Below are 13,344 nucleotides of genomic sequence, written 5' to 3'. Positions count from 1 at the left end.
TGAGGTTGTTTTCGTTGGAGAGAAGAAGGTTAAGAGGAGACTTAATAGAGGCATACAAAATGATCAGGGAGTTGGATAGGGTGGACAGTGAGAGCCTTCTCCCGCAGATGGATATGGCTGGCACGAGGGGACATAACTTTAAACTGAGGGGTAATAGATATAGGACAGAGGTCAGAGGTAGGTTCTTTACGCAAAGAGTAGTGAGGCAGTGGAATGCCCTACCTGCTACAGTAGTGAACTCGCCAACATTGAGGGCATTTAAAAGTTTATTGGATAAACATATGGATGATAATGGCATAGTGTAGGTTAGATGGCTTTTGTTTCGGTGCAACATCATGGGCCGAAGGGCCTGTACTGCGCTGTATTGTTCTATGTTCTATGTTCTATAGTCCAAAACGGACTTCTCGGGCCCGACCCCGACCGCATGCGCCCCCTCATTGGAGGCATTATCTGGCCGGTAAGAGATTCACCCTCCTTACGGACCAACGGTCGGTAGCCTTCATGTTCAATAACACACAGCGGGGCAAGATCAAAAATTATAAAATCTTGCGGTGGAGAATTGAGCTCTCCACCTATAATTACAAGATCTTGTATCGCCCCGGTAAACTCAACGAGACCCCAGACGCCCTCTCCCGAGGTACATGTGCCAGCGCACAAGTGGACCAACTCCGGGCCCTACACAACAGCCTTTGTCACCTGGGGGTCACTCGATTGTACCATCTGGTCAAAGCTCGCAATCTGCCCTACTCCGTCGAGGAAGTAAGGACAGTCACCAGGGACTGCCAGGTCTGTGCGGAGTGCAAGCCGCACTTCTACCTGGCCAGATCGTGCGCGCCTGGTGAAGGCTTCCCGCCCCCTTGAACGCCTCGGCGCGGATTTCAAAGGGCCCCTCCCCTCCACCGACCGTAACACGTACATTCTCAGTGTGGTCGATGAGTACTCCAGATTCCCCTTCTCCATCCCATGCCCCGATATGATGTCTGCCACCGTCACCAAGGCCCTCAGCACCATCTTCGCTCTGTTCGGTTTCCCCGCCTACATCCACAGTGACAGGGGATCCTCATTCATGAGCGATGAGCTGCGTCAGTTCCTGCTCAGCAGGGGTATAGCCTCCAGCAGGACGACCAGCTACAACCCCCGGGGAAACGGGCAAGTAGAACGGGAGAATGGGACGGTTTGGAGGGCTGTCCAGCTGGCCCTACGGCCCAGGAACCTCCCAGCCTCTCGCTGGCAGGAGGTCCTCCCTGACGCTCTGCACTCCATCCGGTCACTACTGTGCACCGTCACTAATAACACACCCCATGAACGTGTTTTTACCTTCCCCAGTAAGTCCACATCCGGGGTGTTGCTCCCGACTTGGCTCACTGCTTCAGGGCCGGTCCTTCTCCGTAGCCACTTCCGACTCCACAAGGCGGACCCCTTGGTGGACAGGGTTCACCTGCTCCACGCCAACCCTCAATATGCCTACGTTGAGTTCCCCGACTGCCGTCAAGATACTGTCTCACTCAGGGACCTGGCACCGTCAGGTTCTACCCCAACACACACCCCCACCAATGCGCCCCCCCCTCCCCCACCTCCCACCGCGTCGCCAATATTGACCCCACCAGAGCACCCCCCCCCTTCTCCGCACAAGAGGACGAAGAGGACTTCTGCACACTCCCGGAGTTCCCCGATGACTGGCCAGCATCAGCACCGCCATCGGTACCACCTCCACCACCGCCAGCACCGATTTCGCTGGCACCGTTACGCCGCTCCCAATGAAGCACCAAAGCACCGGACCGGCTGAACCTTTGACGGACTCCGGACCGTCAACATGGACTTTTCTTTTTCCTACCACTGTACATAATTGCACTAATTGTATATAGTTTCACGTCACCCCCGCCGGACTCATTTTTAACAAGGGGTGAATGTGGTGAACCACTGTAATAGGAGATGTAAGGTAGGACCTGCACTACAAGTTCGTCGGTAGCTTTTGCCGGGTGGCTCCGCCCACGGAGAACTGTATAAATATGCATGACCTCCAGTGCCCTGCCATTTCACCAGCTGCAGCAGGAGGCCACGCATCTGACTGTAATAAAGCCACAGTTGTACCCAACTTTAGTCTTTGTGCAATTGATCGTGCATCAGTCACTCACCATCCTGACTTGGAAATATATCATCATTCCTTCACTGTCACTCCGTCAAAGTCCTGGAGCTCCCTCCCTTACAGCATTGGGGTGTACCCACACCACAGAACTGCAGCAGTTTAAGAAGGCAGCTCACCACCACCTTCTCAAGGGCAATTAGGGATGGGCAATAAATGTTGACCTAGACAACGACACTCACATACCATAAATGAATTTTTTTTAAATGAAAATTAAAAAATGCTAAAGTGCTAGGATGATGTATTAAAATATCTTTTACAATCGGATATTTAGGTAAATAATTTTTGATTTTATGTTTTGGTTTCAGGTACCTGAAGATTAATTGTTTGCAATTGTACATGCTAGCGTAGTAACCTAGAAAAAACTGATCACCAATTTAAGAAACTGACACTGACCTAAAAATTCTCACGGTTCAAATCAACAGTGAATGTTGAAGGTTAGAGGTTAAACTGAATGTGTGGTGGGTCATGATTGTCAAACATTAATATGGTATGTCTCGACTTTCATTCCCAATGATAGGTAATGGACAGTTGGGGATTACCTGGATAGAGGTTATGATGATGTAACTATATTAAACAAGCATCTTTTTTTAAGTAAATGGACAACAGTGAGTTAATATCGTTGAGACAAACCTTAGAACTGAGTTTCAATGAAGGGTTACACCCAACATTAACCTATCTTTTATGATTTTGCATGTTGATCAATATGTCAGGCATTGCAATCATTTCTGTTTCTGACACCTTAAAATGCAAAATGTGAGAAAATCTTGTTGGTAATGATGGAAAATGCTTCACATATTTGTCTGACTTTGTGCAGGCTACCATCTTAGCAGTCACACAAACCCATTAAACGGAAATGGATGATGTGATGGTTCTGACAGCTACTAATCCTGCCCTCCAACTGGCCTTAATGATTGGCAACCACTGATCCCAAACAATAAAGCAGATTTTTCTTATGAACCACTAACAATTTAGCACATGGATTGAAACACTAACAATCAACTTAAAAAGCTGTCAGTTTGCAACTATGTACAAAGCCAACTTTGCGGCACACTGATCTCAGCTCTCAAGCTGCTCAATAAAGCTGAAACAGATCCATTCACAATCAAAGTGCACAGGAATAGATATTTAATTTACCACCTGAGGATCAGACCAATACTGGACTGCCAGAGAAAAAGTTAAAACACCCTTTTTAAAAAGAATTATCCACCTACCCTAGATTTTGGAAGGTGGATGAACACCAAATAACTGTGCACATGGTATGACTATTGAAAACTTACAGTAGCATATATTAGAATTACTCTTCTAGAGAATTACTATTTTATTTCACTATGCATTTTCCACCACAAAAGGTTTTATAAACCACAAATCCTTTAGAATGCAAACTTGACTCAATCTGCACTGCTTCAGGTTTTTAATACATATGAGCGCTCAACCTCAGTAGCTGGGGTATCACAGGAAGCTTTGAAAATACACTACTGAAAAGTGAGTAGTAAGATATTTGAGACAATATTAGCTCTCATCTGGATTCAATAAAATGACAGAGACCTGACCAAAAAGCTGGTGAAACGAATACTTTCATGTGCCAAATCTGTTTATGTCGAGAAAATTTGCAGCTTGTCTAGCAAGCCTATTTTATTTTATTAATCCATATAGATATAGCATGGAAAAGAATATCTCCAGTGTTAATTTTTGAATACATTTATATAACTCCCCCTTAAGCTTTTTGGATACACATCAGAATTAAGTATTTGTAATGTTACCTGAATGATATGAATATGCATTTCTCAGCAGATACTAAATGGTTGCTCGATAATGTTACTATCATGTGTTTCTTAGTAATGGTATTGGCCTAAATAGGTATAGCTGCATATTTGTTCACACTGACGTCATCGACTCACACAACTGCAACCCATTCCATTGGACAGTCTCCAGTTGACTGGCCGATCAATCAAAATGAAACAAGTGCGTTGAAATATATATGAAATGCAATAGAATCATAGAATGGAGGTCTTGTGGTATAGTGGCTAACACCCTTGCCCCTAAGCCAGGAGACCTGGGTTTGAGTCCCACTCCGGGACTTGGTGGCCATAGAAAGTGTGTTCTTAACATGGCCAAACAAGTTGATTATCAACCTGCCAATCCTTCCAACACACTTATGGTAGGTGGTAAAGGTGGGAGAATCTCCAGTTTCTGCCATGCCTTGATGACGAGTGGCACATCTCAAGCTATAGCCTCTGGCACCATGTTCCAGGAAAAATCAGTGATGGAAAACAGATAGCGATGGGAAACAGGCGTGCTTTGTTTGCCCCATGCATCATTAAATGTAGGAAACCTCTAGGTCTAAGTAACTAATCAGGGAAGAATACAACTTTAGTGACCAAGACGAGTCTGAGGCGAGTGGATGAGAGAAACTAGTTTTATTATGAAGTAATGATATGTACAATATTCTTCAGATCCCAGCCAGATCTGAGGCATCAGTTCCAAACCTGGCTGACCTTTATGTTACAGGTTATTAGAGCCCCATGAGCTCCCACCCCTCAGCAGGGTAGCTTATACCCAATGAGGCTCACAGGGAGGCTAATTGCTTCTACCCGGTAGGTCTTTTGTGGGTTACAACAGCACAATGTATCCTTGGCTTAATAAATAGAGTAAGAGCAAAAAACTTAAGCTGAAACTTTAAGAAGCAGTTAGGTCCCCACTAAAGTATAAGGCTATACAATTCCAGGCACCATAGTTTATAAAGGATATCTAGGCCTTAGAGAGGGTGCATGTGGAAATTTACTGGGATGGTACCAGGGATGGAAGACTTATGTGAAAAACTGGATAAACTGGATTGATCTCCTTCGAATAGAGAGGGATAAGGAACAAATTGATAGATGTGTTCAAAATTTTAAATGATTTTGATAGAGTAAATAAGCGAAATGTGTTTCTCATGGTAGAAGAGCCAGTAGCCAGAGGACATAGATTTTAAAGAAATTGGCAGAAGAGCCAGAGATGAGATGGGTAGAATTTTTATAATTTGGAATACAATGCCTGAAAGGCTGGTTGAAGGAGATTCATTAATAACTTTCAGAAATCTATTGATATTTATCTGATGTTAAATATAATGCAGGGTGGACCTCCGGTAACGGGGACATGCTGAGCGGATGCACAAAAGGTGTCTCTCCTCCTGGAAACTCAAAATTAGGCACTTTTAACCCCAAATAGCCCACTAAACCCAGGGGAATAAACCCCACCCTCCTCCAACACATCCACAATGAAAGAAACATGCCAAGCCACAACAACCTGAGGAGCCGAAGAGATGGTAGAGGCAGTAAAAGCCGGGAAAGAAAGACTGAGGCAATGGCGAACACGCGGGGTGATGAGGTCCCGCCACACCCGAACGGGGTGGACGCCAGACATATGCCGGGCTACCTCCCAATGAACGAATGGAGGGAATTCCTAACACAGGAACTCCCAAGAGTTCAAAAACGGCATCAAATGTGAAATGATGGCGATGGTGAAAGTGGCGGTTATGGAATCGTTGTTCCCCCTTCAAGAAGCATTGGAAAAGAAGGAACGGCGTCTAGAGGCGCAGGGGGAAACAATCAAAGAGCTGGAAATTGCCGGGTCCGACCAGAGCAATCATATCACCTCACTGGAGACAGAGATGGCAAGGTTGGTGGTGATGCAAGGGACACTAAGGGGGAAGGTAGAGGACCAAGAAAATTGATCACACTAGCATAACCTTTGTGGGCCTACCAGAGGGCACTGAGGGCAGGAACCCTATGGAGTACGTGGCAAAGATGCTGGGCAAACTGGTTGGAGGGGAACGCTTCCCCAAACCCCCAGAAGTGGACAGAGCCCACAGGTCAGTCTGGCCAAAGGTCAAGGCCGGGGAGCAGCCGCAGGCCATCATCGTGAAACTGCACTGGTACCAAGGCTTGGAAAAGATCCTGAACTGGGCAAGGCATACACGGTTCTGTATATGGGAGGGACACTCAATCCGGGTGTACTGGGACATTGGGGAAGACCTGGCCAAGCGCCGGTGGACTTTAACAAAGCCAAGGCGGCCCTTTATAAGAACAATGTGCAGTTCGGGATGCTGTACCCCGCCAACCTCTGGACGACTTTCCAGGGCAGGGAATACTATTTTACTGCACCGGCAGATGCAGATGGGCTGAGAAGGCATGAAACCAGCTGGGAACCAGACATTTAATTGTATCGATCAACAAACAATGTAGAGACCGTAGGCTGGATTCTCCGTTTCTGAGGCTATGTGCCGCGCCAACGGAGAATCTGTGGTGTTCCACGACGGGAAAATCGGCGCAAATCTCTCACTGATTCCGGGACCGGTGAGGGGCTAGCACCGACGCCGCAGGGAACAAATGGGGGCAGTAGACCCATGGAGGTTCACACACCCAGAGGAGAAGGAGTGCACCTTCTTCTCCCCGGTACACAGGACTAGGATCAACTTCTTTGTAGTGATAGTACTCTGCGATCGTAATTTCCGACCACCCTCGACGTGGATGTGAGTTTGGAGACGGGCCGGACACAACACCGCCCCCATGGAGGCTGGATATGGCCCTCCTTTCCGAGAAGGCATTCTGCAAACAGCTATCACAGGCCATAGATGGGTATGTTACAATCTAGAGTGGGGAGGTCTCATCCTTCACGTTCTGGGAGACACCAAGGGCAGTGATAAGGGGGATATTATTGCGTACAAGGTGCGCAAAGATAGGAAGGAGAGGACGGCCAAGCAAGAGCTGGTCGACTCCATACTGGACGTAGATTGTCGATACGCCTCGGCCCCCACCATTGAGCTACTGGCAGATAGGAAGAAGCTACAAATGGACTTGGACCTGTTCTCCACTGGGAAAGCAGTGGATCAGCTCCACCAGACACGGGGGACCGTTTACACACATGGAGACAAAGCCAACCGCCTGCTGCCCCACCAGCTCAGAAAGCAGGCAGCCAGGAGAGAAAAAGCCCAGGTTAGAGACAGCAGCGGTAGGCTGGCCGCCACGCCAGAAAAGGTCAACAAGGCCTTTGTGACTTTTTACTGGGGGCTGTACACCTCTGAGCCCCCCCAAGGGGGACACGGGGATGAAACAGTTCCTCGTTGAACTGGACATGCCAGTTGTGGGGGAAGAGAATGGATGGGGCCTGGAAGCACCATTAGAACTGGGAGAAGTCATGGAGAGTATCAACTCCACGCAGGCGGGGCCAGATGCATTCCCAACTGACTTCTACAAAACATTTGTGCCAGTATTGGCCCTGAACCTGCAGGCAATGTTCGCAGACTCACTAGTAAGGGGCACCGAGCCACCAACACTGGCACAAGCCTCAATATCGCTGATACCCAAAAAGGACAAAGAACCCAACTGAATGTGAGTCCTACAGACCCATCTCACTGCTCAGCATAGATGCAAAGATCCTGATAAAGGCCCAGGTAAAGCGGCTGGAGAGCTGTGTGCCAGAGGTAGTCGCGGAACACCAGACGGGCTTTGTCAAGGGCAGGCAGTTGACAGAGAACATCAGGCGCCTGCTGATCGTGATAATGATCCCATCCAAGGGGAGAACACTGTTGTGTTATGTACTCTGGGATAACACAGGCTGCAACTCGATGCAGCTTTGACCAAAAGATACTCCAGACTTTGAAGTAAGTTCAATGTGATTTATTGAACCATTAGCACAGTTCTCTATGAGTTCGACTCTCCTGCTAATCTTGCTATAGTAACTCAGTCTAACTAACCAGTCTGCTCTAAGCCACGTGGTGGGTGTGATGCTTCTGATGTGCCCTTGTCCTACTCTCTAAGTGTCGCCTGTGGAAAGAGAAAGAGCGTGTGTGCCCTGTCCTTTTATATGTGGGTTGTGTAATGCCCCCTTGTGGTAGTGTCACCTCTGGATGTCTTGACTGCCCATTGGTCGTATCCTATTCTATGTGTTCATTAGCTGTATGTCTGCATGTCATGACGTCTCTGGTGCTCCCTCTAGTGTTTACTTAGTCTTAGTGTATTCACATTAACCCCTTGTGTATTTACAGTGATGCATATCACCACAAACACTAGAAGTGATCATCGCCCTGGAGGCCAAAAAGACCTTCAACAGAGTCGAGTGGAAGTACTTCATAAAAGTATTGGAACGCTTTGGGTTCGGACCAGGGTTCACCTCCTGGGGTGAAACTAATGAACAGCAGTCCCATAGTGAGCATACGGACAAGCACCACCAGCTCTGAATACTTCCAGAGTCACGAGGCAGAAATGCTCACTGTCCCCACTACTGTATGCTCTGGCAATCGAGCCACTGGCGATCACCCTCAGAATGGCAAAGGGGTGGAGAGGTATCCAAAGTTGAGACAGAAAGCATAGAATCTCACTCTACGCAGATGATCTGCTCCTCTATATCTCGAACCCCGGGCCAGCATGGAAGGAATAATGAACTCCTAAAGGAATTTGGAACCTTCTCAGGTTACAAGCTTAACCTGAGCAAGAGCGAGATCTTCCCTGTGAACCCGTAGGAGGGAGGGACTGAGATAGAGGGACTGCCGTTCAAACAAGCTCAGACCAAATTCCACTACCTGGGGATCCAAATAGCCCTCGACTGGACACGGATCCACAAATGAAATCTGATGAGTCAGGCGGAGGAAGTCAAAAGGGATCTGCAGAGGTGGGACCCACTCCCACTCTCCCTGGAAATGAACATGCTGCCCAGATTCCTCTTCCTGTTCAGATCCCTCCAATTCTACATCCCCAAGTCTTTTTTCAACACAGGTGGCAAACTAATCATAGCGTTAATATATGTGTGGGGGTGTTTGTGTGTGTGTGTGTGTGTGCGTGCGTGCGTGTGTGTCGGGGGGGAGTGGGGATAACTCAATGATCCAAAAGAAGGTCCTACAAAACAAAAGACACATGGGAGGCCTGGCCCTCCCGAACCTACAGTTCTACCACTCGCCGGTCACAGCAGAGAGAGTGAGGGGATTGGTGAAGGAACCGGGAGCAGAATGAATGAATATGGACGAGAGTTTCTGCATAGGGATGTTCCTCCGAGCCGTAGTAACAATCGCTCTCCCATCCCCCCTGGCCAAGCACTCGAGAAGCCCAGTGGTAGTAGCCACGCTTCGGATGTGGCAGCAAATGAGGCAACACTTTGGCCTAACCAGGATGTCCACCATGACCTCCATCTGCAACAACCACAGGATTACTCCCGCAATAATGGATGCCACCTTCAAAAGGTGGAGGCAGGACGTGGGTTCACTGACGGTTAGGGACATGTACACGGACAACAGAGTAGCGACTGGAAGGGAGTAGCGAGAGCGGTGGGGGGGGGGGGGTAGTTTTGGAGGACACACAAGGGAAGCAAGAGGGACAAGGGTCTAAAGCTGTAGATAGACATCTGTAAATACTCACCCAGGCCAAACTAGGAATTACAGCAAAGGTACACCGACCAAACGGGGGGGGGGGGGGGGGGGGGGGCGGTCACGGCACAGCAGGAGGGAAAGCAATTGTACGTAAACATCTGTAATGACCTCTGCCTGTCTTTTTATCTCCTTTTATTTCTTGCTCGTTTTTTTTACTCTTCCTCTTTTCGGCACATTTATGTAACATTATGTAACATATGACTTGTGAAATATAAAAGGTGAAAATCCAATAAAAACACTTTGATAAAATAATGCAGGGCTTTGGGAAAAGAGAACAGCAGTACTTAGCGTTTTCAAAGTACAGTACAAACAGGATGGGCTGCATTTTCTCCTTCTGTGCATTATCGTATGCAAGAGAGGGTGACAGGGATGGCAAACTCCCTCCCTTAAGGACATAGCTTTTAATGCAAGATCCAGCAACTCTCATGATATTTTCTTCTGGCATTGGCCCAGATGTACTAAATTCAATACGATTATATAATTTGCTGTGACATGATTTTGCTTCATAACCACTGGATTACTAAACTGATGCCATAATTATTACCCGACCATACTTCACATGCATAAAATTGAGGCACACATATTTTCATCATAATTTGGCAGTAAGAAAATAAAAGATTACATTTTAATGTTAAAGGATCATGCCATTTAAAAACTCTGTCACCTTTTGCAATCAGCTCAATTCTTGTGATTATTTTAAATAGTGAAGCAACATTAGATTATTCTGGTGGATTAATAATTTACCACCAAATTTACTGTGTTAAGAAGTTCTAAGAATCAGTCTAGAAAATGAAAGCATGTTGTCGGTGGAGCCATACCAGCTTAATCCCAGATGGAATGGCAGCATAACTCTCCGGTTTGGAACTCGACTCCCTGCACTTCAAATCTGACAGGTGCTCTATACTGGAACAAACTAATTATCATCCCACTTCTGGGCACCTATCATTCATTTCCCTGCAATTAGAGAGGGAGGCCGGGTGACATATCCATTCTGTCAAAGGAACAGTTTCTAAAGTGACCAGAGAACATAGAACAGTACAGTACAGGCCCTTCGGCCCACGATGTTGTGACGACCATTTATCCTAATCTAAGATCAACCTAACCTACACCCCTTCAATTTACTGCTGTCCATGTGCCTATCCAAGAGTCGTTTAAATGTCCCTAATGACTCTGACTCCACCACCTCTGCTAGCAGTGCATTCCACACACACACCACTCTCTGTGTAAAGAACCTACCTCTGACATCTCCCTGATACCGTCCTCCCAAGAAAAGCCCTAGCTCCCTCAATCTTTCTTCAAAAGACATGCCCTCCAATCCAGGCAGAATCCTGGTAAATCTCCTCTGTACCCTCTCCAAAGCATCCGCATCCTCCCTATAATGAGGCGACCAGAACTGGACACAATATTCCAAGTGTGGTCTAACCAGGGTTTTATAAAGCTGCAGCAAAACTCGCGGCTCTTAACCCCAATCCCCCTGTGAATGAAAGCCAACGCACTGTGTTGTGAGGATTACCGCACCTGGTAATGCCGGAATACCATTGGTGGAGAATGTACTTGTTCCCATTGGTTAAGCTTGTATGTTAGCTCCGCCCTGCAAGGCGGGGTATAAGAGCCCATGCCACCCCAGCAGCTTTCTTCTGTACCTGTGCTGCTGGGGGAAACATCTAGCGTATTAAATTGATGCACGATCAATAACCCCAGCCTTCAATTGTCTCCAATACACCCCCGCCACCAGTCCCACACTCCCTCCCACCATCACACCCCACAGCCGCCATCTTCCCAGGTGGATCGGTTCTTCCGCCAAACCCTTCTATGCCCTGCCCACCGGCGCACCGCACAGCCGCCCCCTTCCCAGGTCAGTCAACCCTTCCACTGGCCCCGTCTAGGGGTGATGAAGCTGCCACAGAAGCAGAAACCACGCTCCCGGAGTCACAGATGCCCGAACCTCCACCGGCATCACCACCAAAGCTACCACGATCGCAGAGGATGACCAGGGCCCCCGATCGACTAATTGCTTCATTTTGAAATGCATATTACTGTTGTAAGTATTTAAGATGTAATGAGGCAAAACGCTATATGGAGGCATTACGGTACCTTCATAACTAACTTCTACCATTTTTACCACGTTGTAATACGAAGCCACCACCCCCGCCGGACTCTTTTTTTAACAGGGGGTGAATGTGGTAGTCTGTGTTAGGAGGATTACGGTACCTGGTAATGCCGGAATACCATTGGTGGAGAATGTACTTGTTCCCATTGGTTAAGCTTGTATGTTAGCTCCACCCTGCAAGGCGGTGTATAAGAGCCCGTGCCGCCCCAGCAGCTTTCTTCTGTACCTGCGCTGCTGGGGGAAACATCTAGCGTATTAAATTGATGCACGATCAATAACCCCAACCTTCAATTGTCTCCAATCTCGCTTCTGGGGTTATTGATCGTGCATCACACACCACACGCCTTTTCAGGTGTTTCAGAAAAGCTCACTAGCACATGGGATTACAGGCTGCAAGAACCAGACTGCAGATAACAGCAATAAACCTGCACGAGACGCTAGGCCTCCTGAGGCACTGGTGCTCGAACCTGCGAAGGAAGCTGATCCTGTGCCTGTAGGCCCTGCTTTGGCTGTTTCACCTCTTTCCAGCGGGATCACAGTGTCCACCCCCTCTGCCATTTGGAGGGGAAGAGGCTGGCTGATGAGAAGCCGGTTGGTGCTGCTGATGGTGTTGTTCCTGCTATTGGTGGAGGTATCCCCTTTGCTCTTACCCCTCAGCGGTTGTGGGAAATGGAACTGTATCATCTGATCCCATGCCGTGGTGAAGGCTGGCAGCAGGGAGGTTTAGCTGAAGTGCTAGGCAGGTGAAGCACCTCCCCATAATCTGGCAATCACCTGTCAAGCTCTGAAAGCACTCTCTAAAAGAAGTACTTTGAACAGCAGTCTCTCAATGGTCATGGCTCAAACTCTTTAGTTTCACTGATCAAAGCCTTCCCTGTTTGTCTGCTTCCCTGATCAGGTTTTCCCCACGTTGCCATCACCTTGGTGACATGAGTCAGATGCTGGGAACGGCAAAGAAATCCAGGGTTAACATAACTCATCCCTGGTTTCTTAATAACTTCACACACTCTTGATTACATACCTGTCAGATCCAAGGGGGTCGCCCCAGGGAAAATTGAAAGAGGCAGGATCGTGCCAGGATTCCAACCCAACATCAATTTCCCATCTGTTTGCCTCAAATAAGCTGGAAAAATGCTGCCCTCCATGTCCATTTTGCCATTGAAAATGCTTGGTTGATGAACTATGCTAGTGTCAACACTGATTCTGAATATGTCTGAGATTGAATAGATCAGCTATTGCTGACTGTCCCAGTCAAAATTCACCTAATTTCCCCTGCAACTGCAACTGTTGTTTCTACTCAACACTGTGACAGGCTTTGATTAAATGAATTTCTGCTCTATTTCTTTCTGTCAAAAGACTGGTGATTGATATTACACATATTTTCAGGGTCATTTACCTCACAGATGCCGTTACTAGGCAGAGTATAAAAGAAGAATATCAATGATTAAGGCAACTGTGTTCCTTCGTGTTCTGTCTGAACTGCACAACCTGGTTAGCAAGTTACGTCACCATTTCCAGACAGCGTTTGATAAGGTTCCACATCAAAGGTAATTGTGGAAAATAAAAACTCGTGATTCTGTTATATTTGAGCATTGTCACTTTTATGGTCTGAGACCAAGTCAAGCAGAAAGCAACTCTAGTGCTGAGTCGTACCTGATGGCGTCCATCCAGAGGCCACTGACTGACGCG

General features: G+C 47.5%; 1 long non-coding RNA gene across 2 annotated transcripts in view; it reads right to left on the bottom strand.

Annotated features, from left to right (window-relative positions):
* The window catches only part of LOC140391671 (uncharacterized), a 32,577-nt gene extending 19,737 nt beyond the window's left edge, over positions 1 to 12,840 (bottom strand). For both annotated transcript variants that reach the window (XR_011935153.1, XR_011935154.1), the window contains exon 1: positions 12,677 to 12,840. This is a non-coding gene — a long non-coding RNA (uncharacterized lncRNA). The remainder of the gene's footprint in view (positions 1 to 12,676) is intronic.
* Between the last annotated feature and the right edge of the window lie 504 nt (positions 12,841 to 13,344).

This window comes from Scyliorhinus torazame, chromosome 15 (genome assembly GCF_047496885.1).
Source record: "Scyliorhinus torazame isolate Kashiwa2021f chromosome 15, sScyTor2.1, whole genome shotgun sequence".
Classification (NCBI taxonomy): domain Eukaryota; kingdom Metazoa; phylum Chordata; class Chondrichthyes; order Carcharhiniformes; family Scyliorhinidae; genus Scyliorhinus; species Scyliorhinus torazame.
Note: the sequence above shows the minus strand (reverse complement) of the source record. Positions and strands in the feature narration are given on the sequence as shown.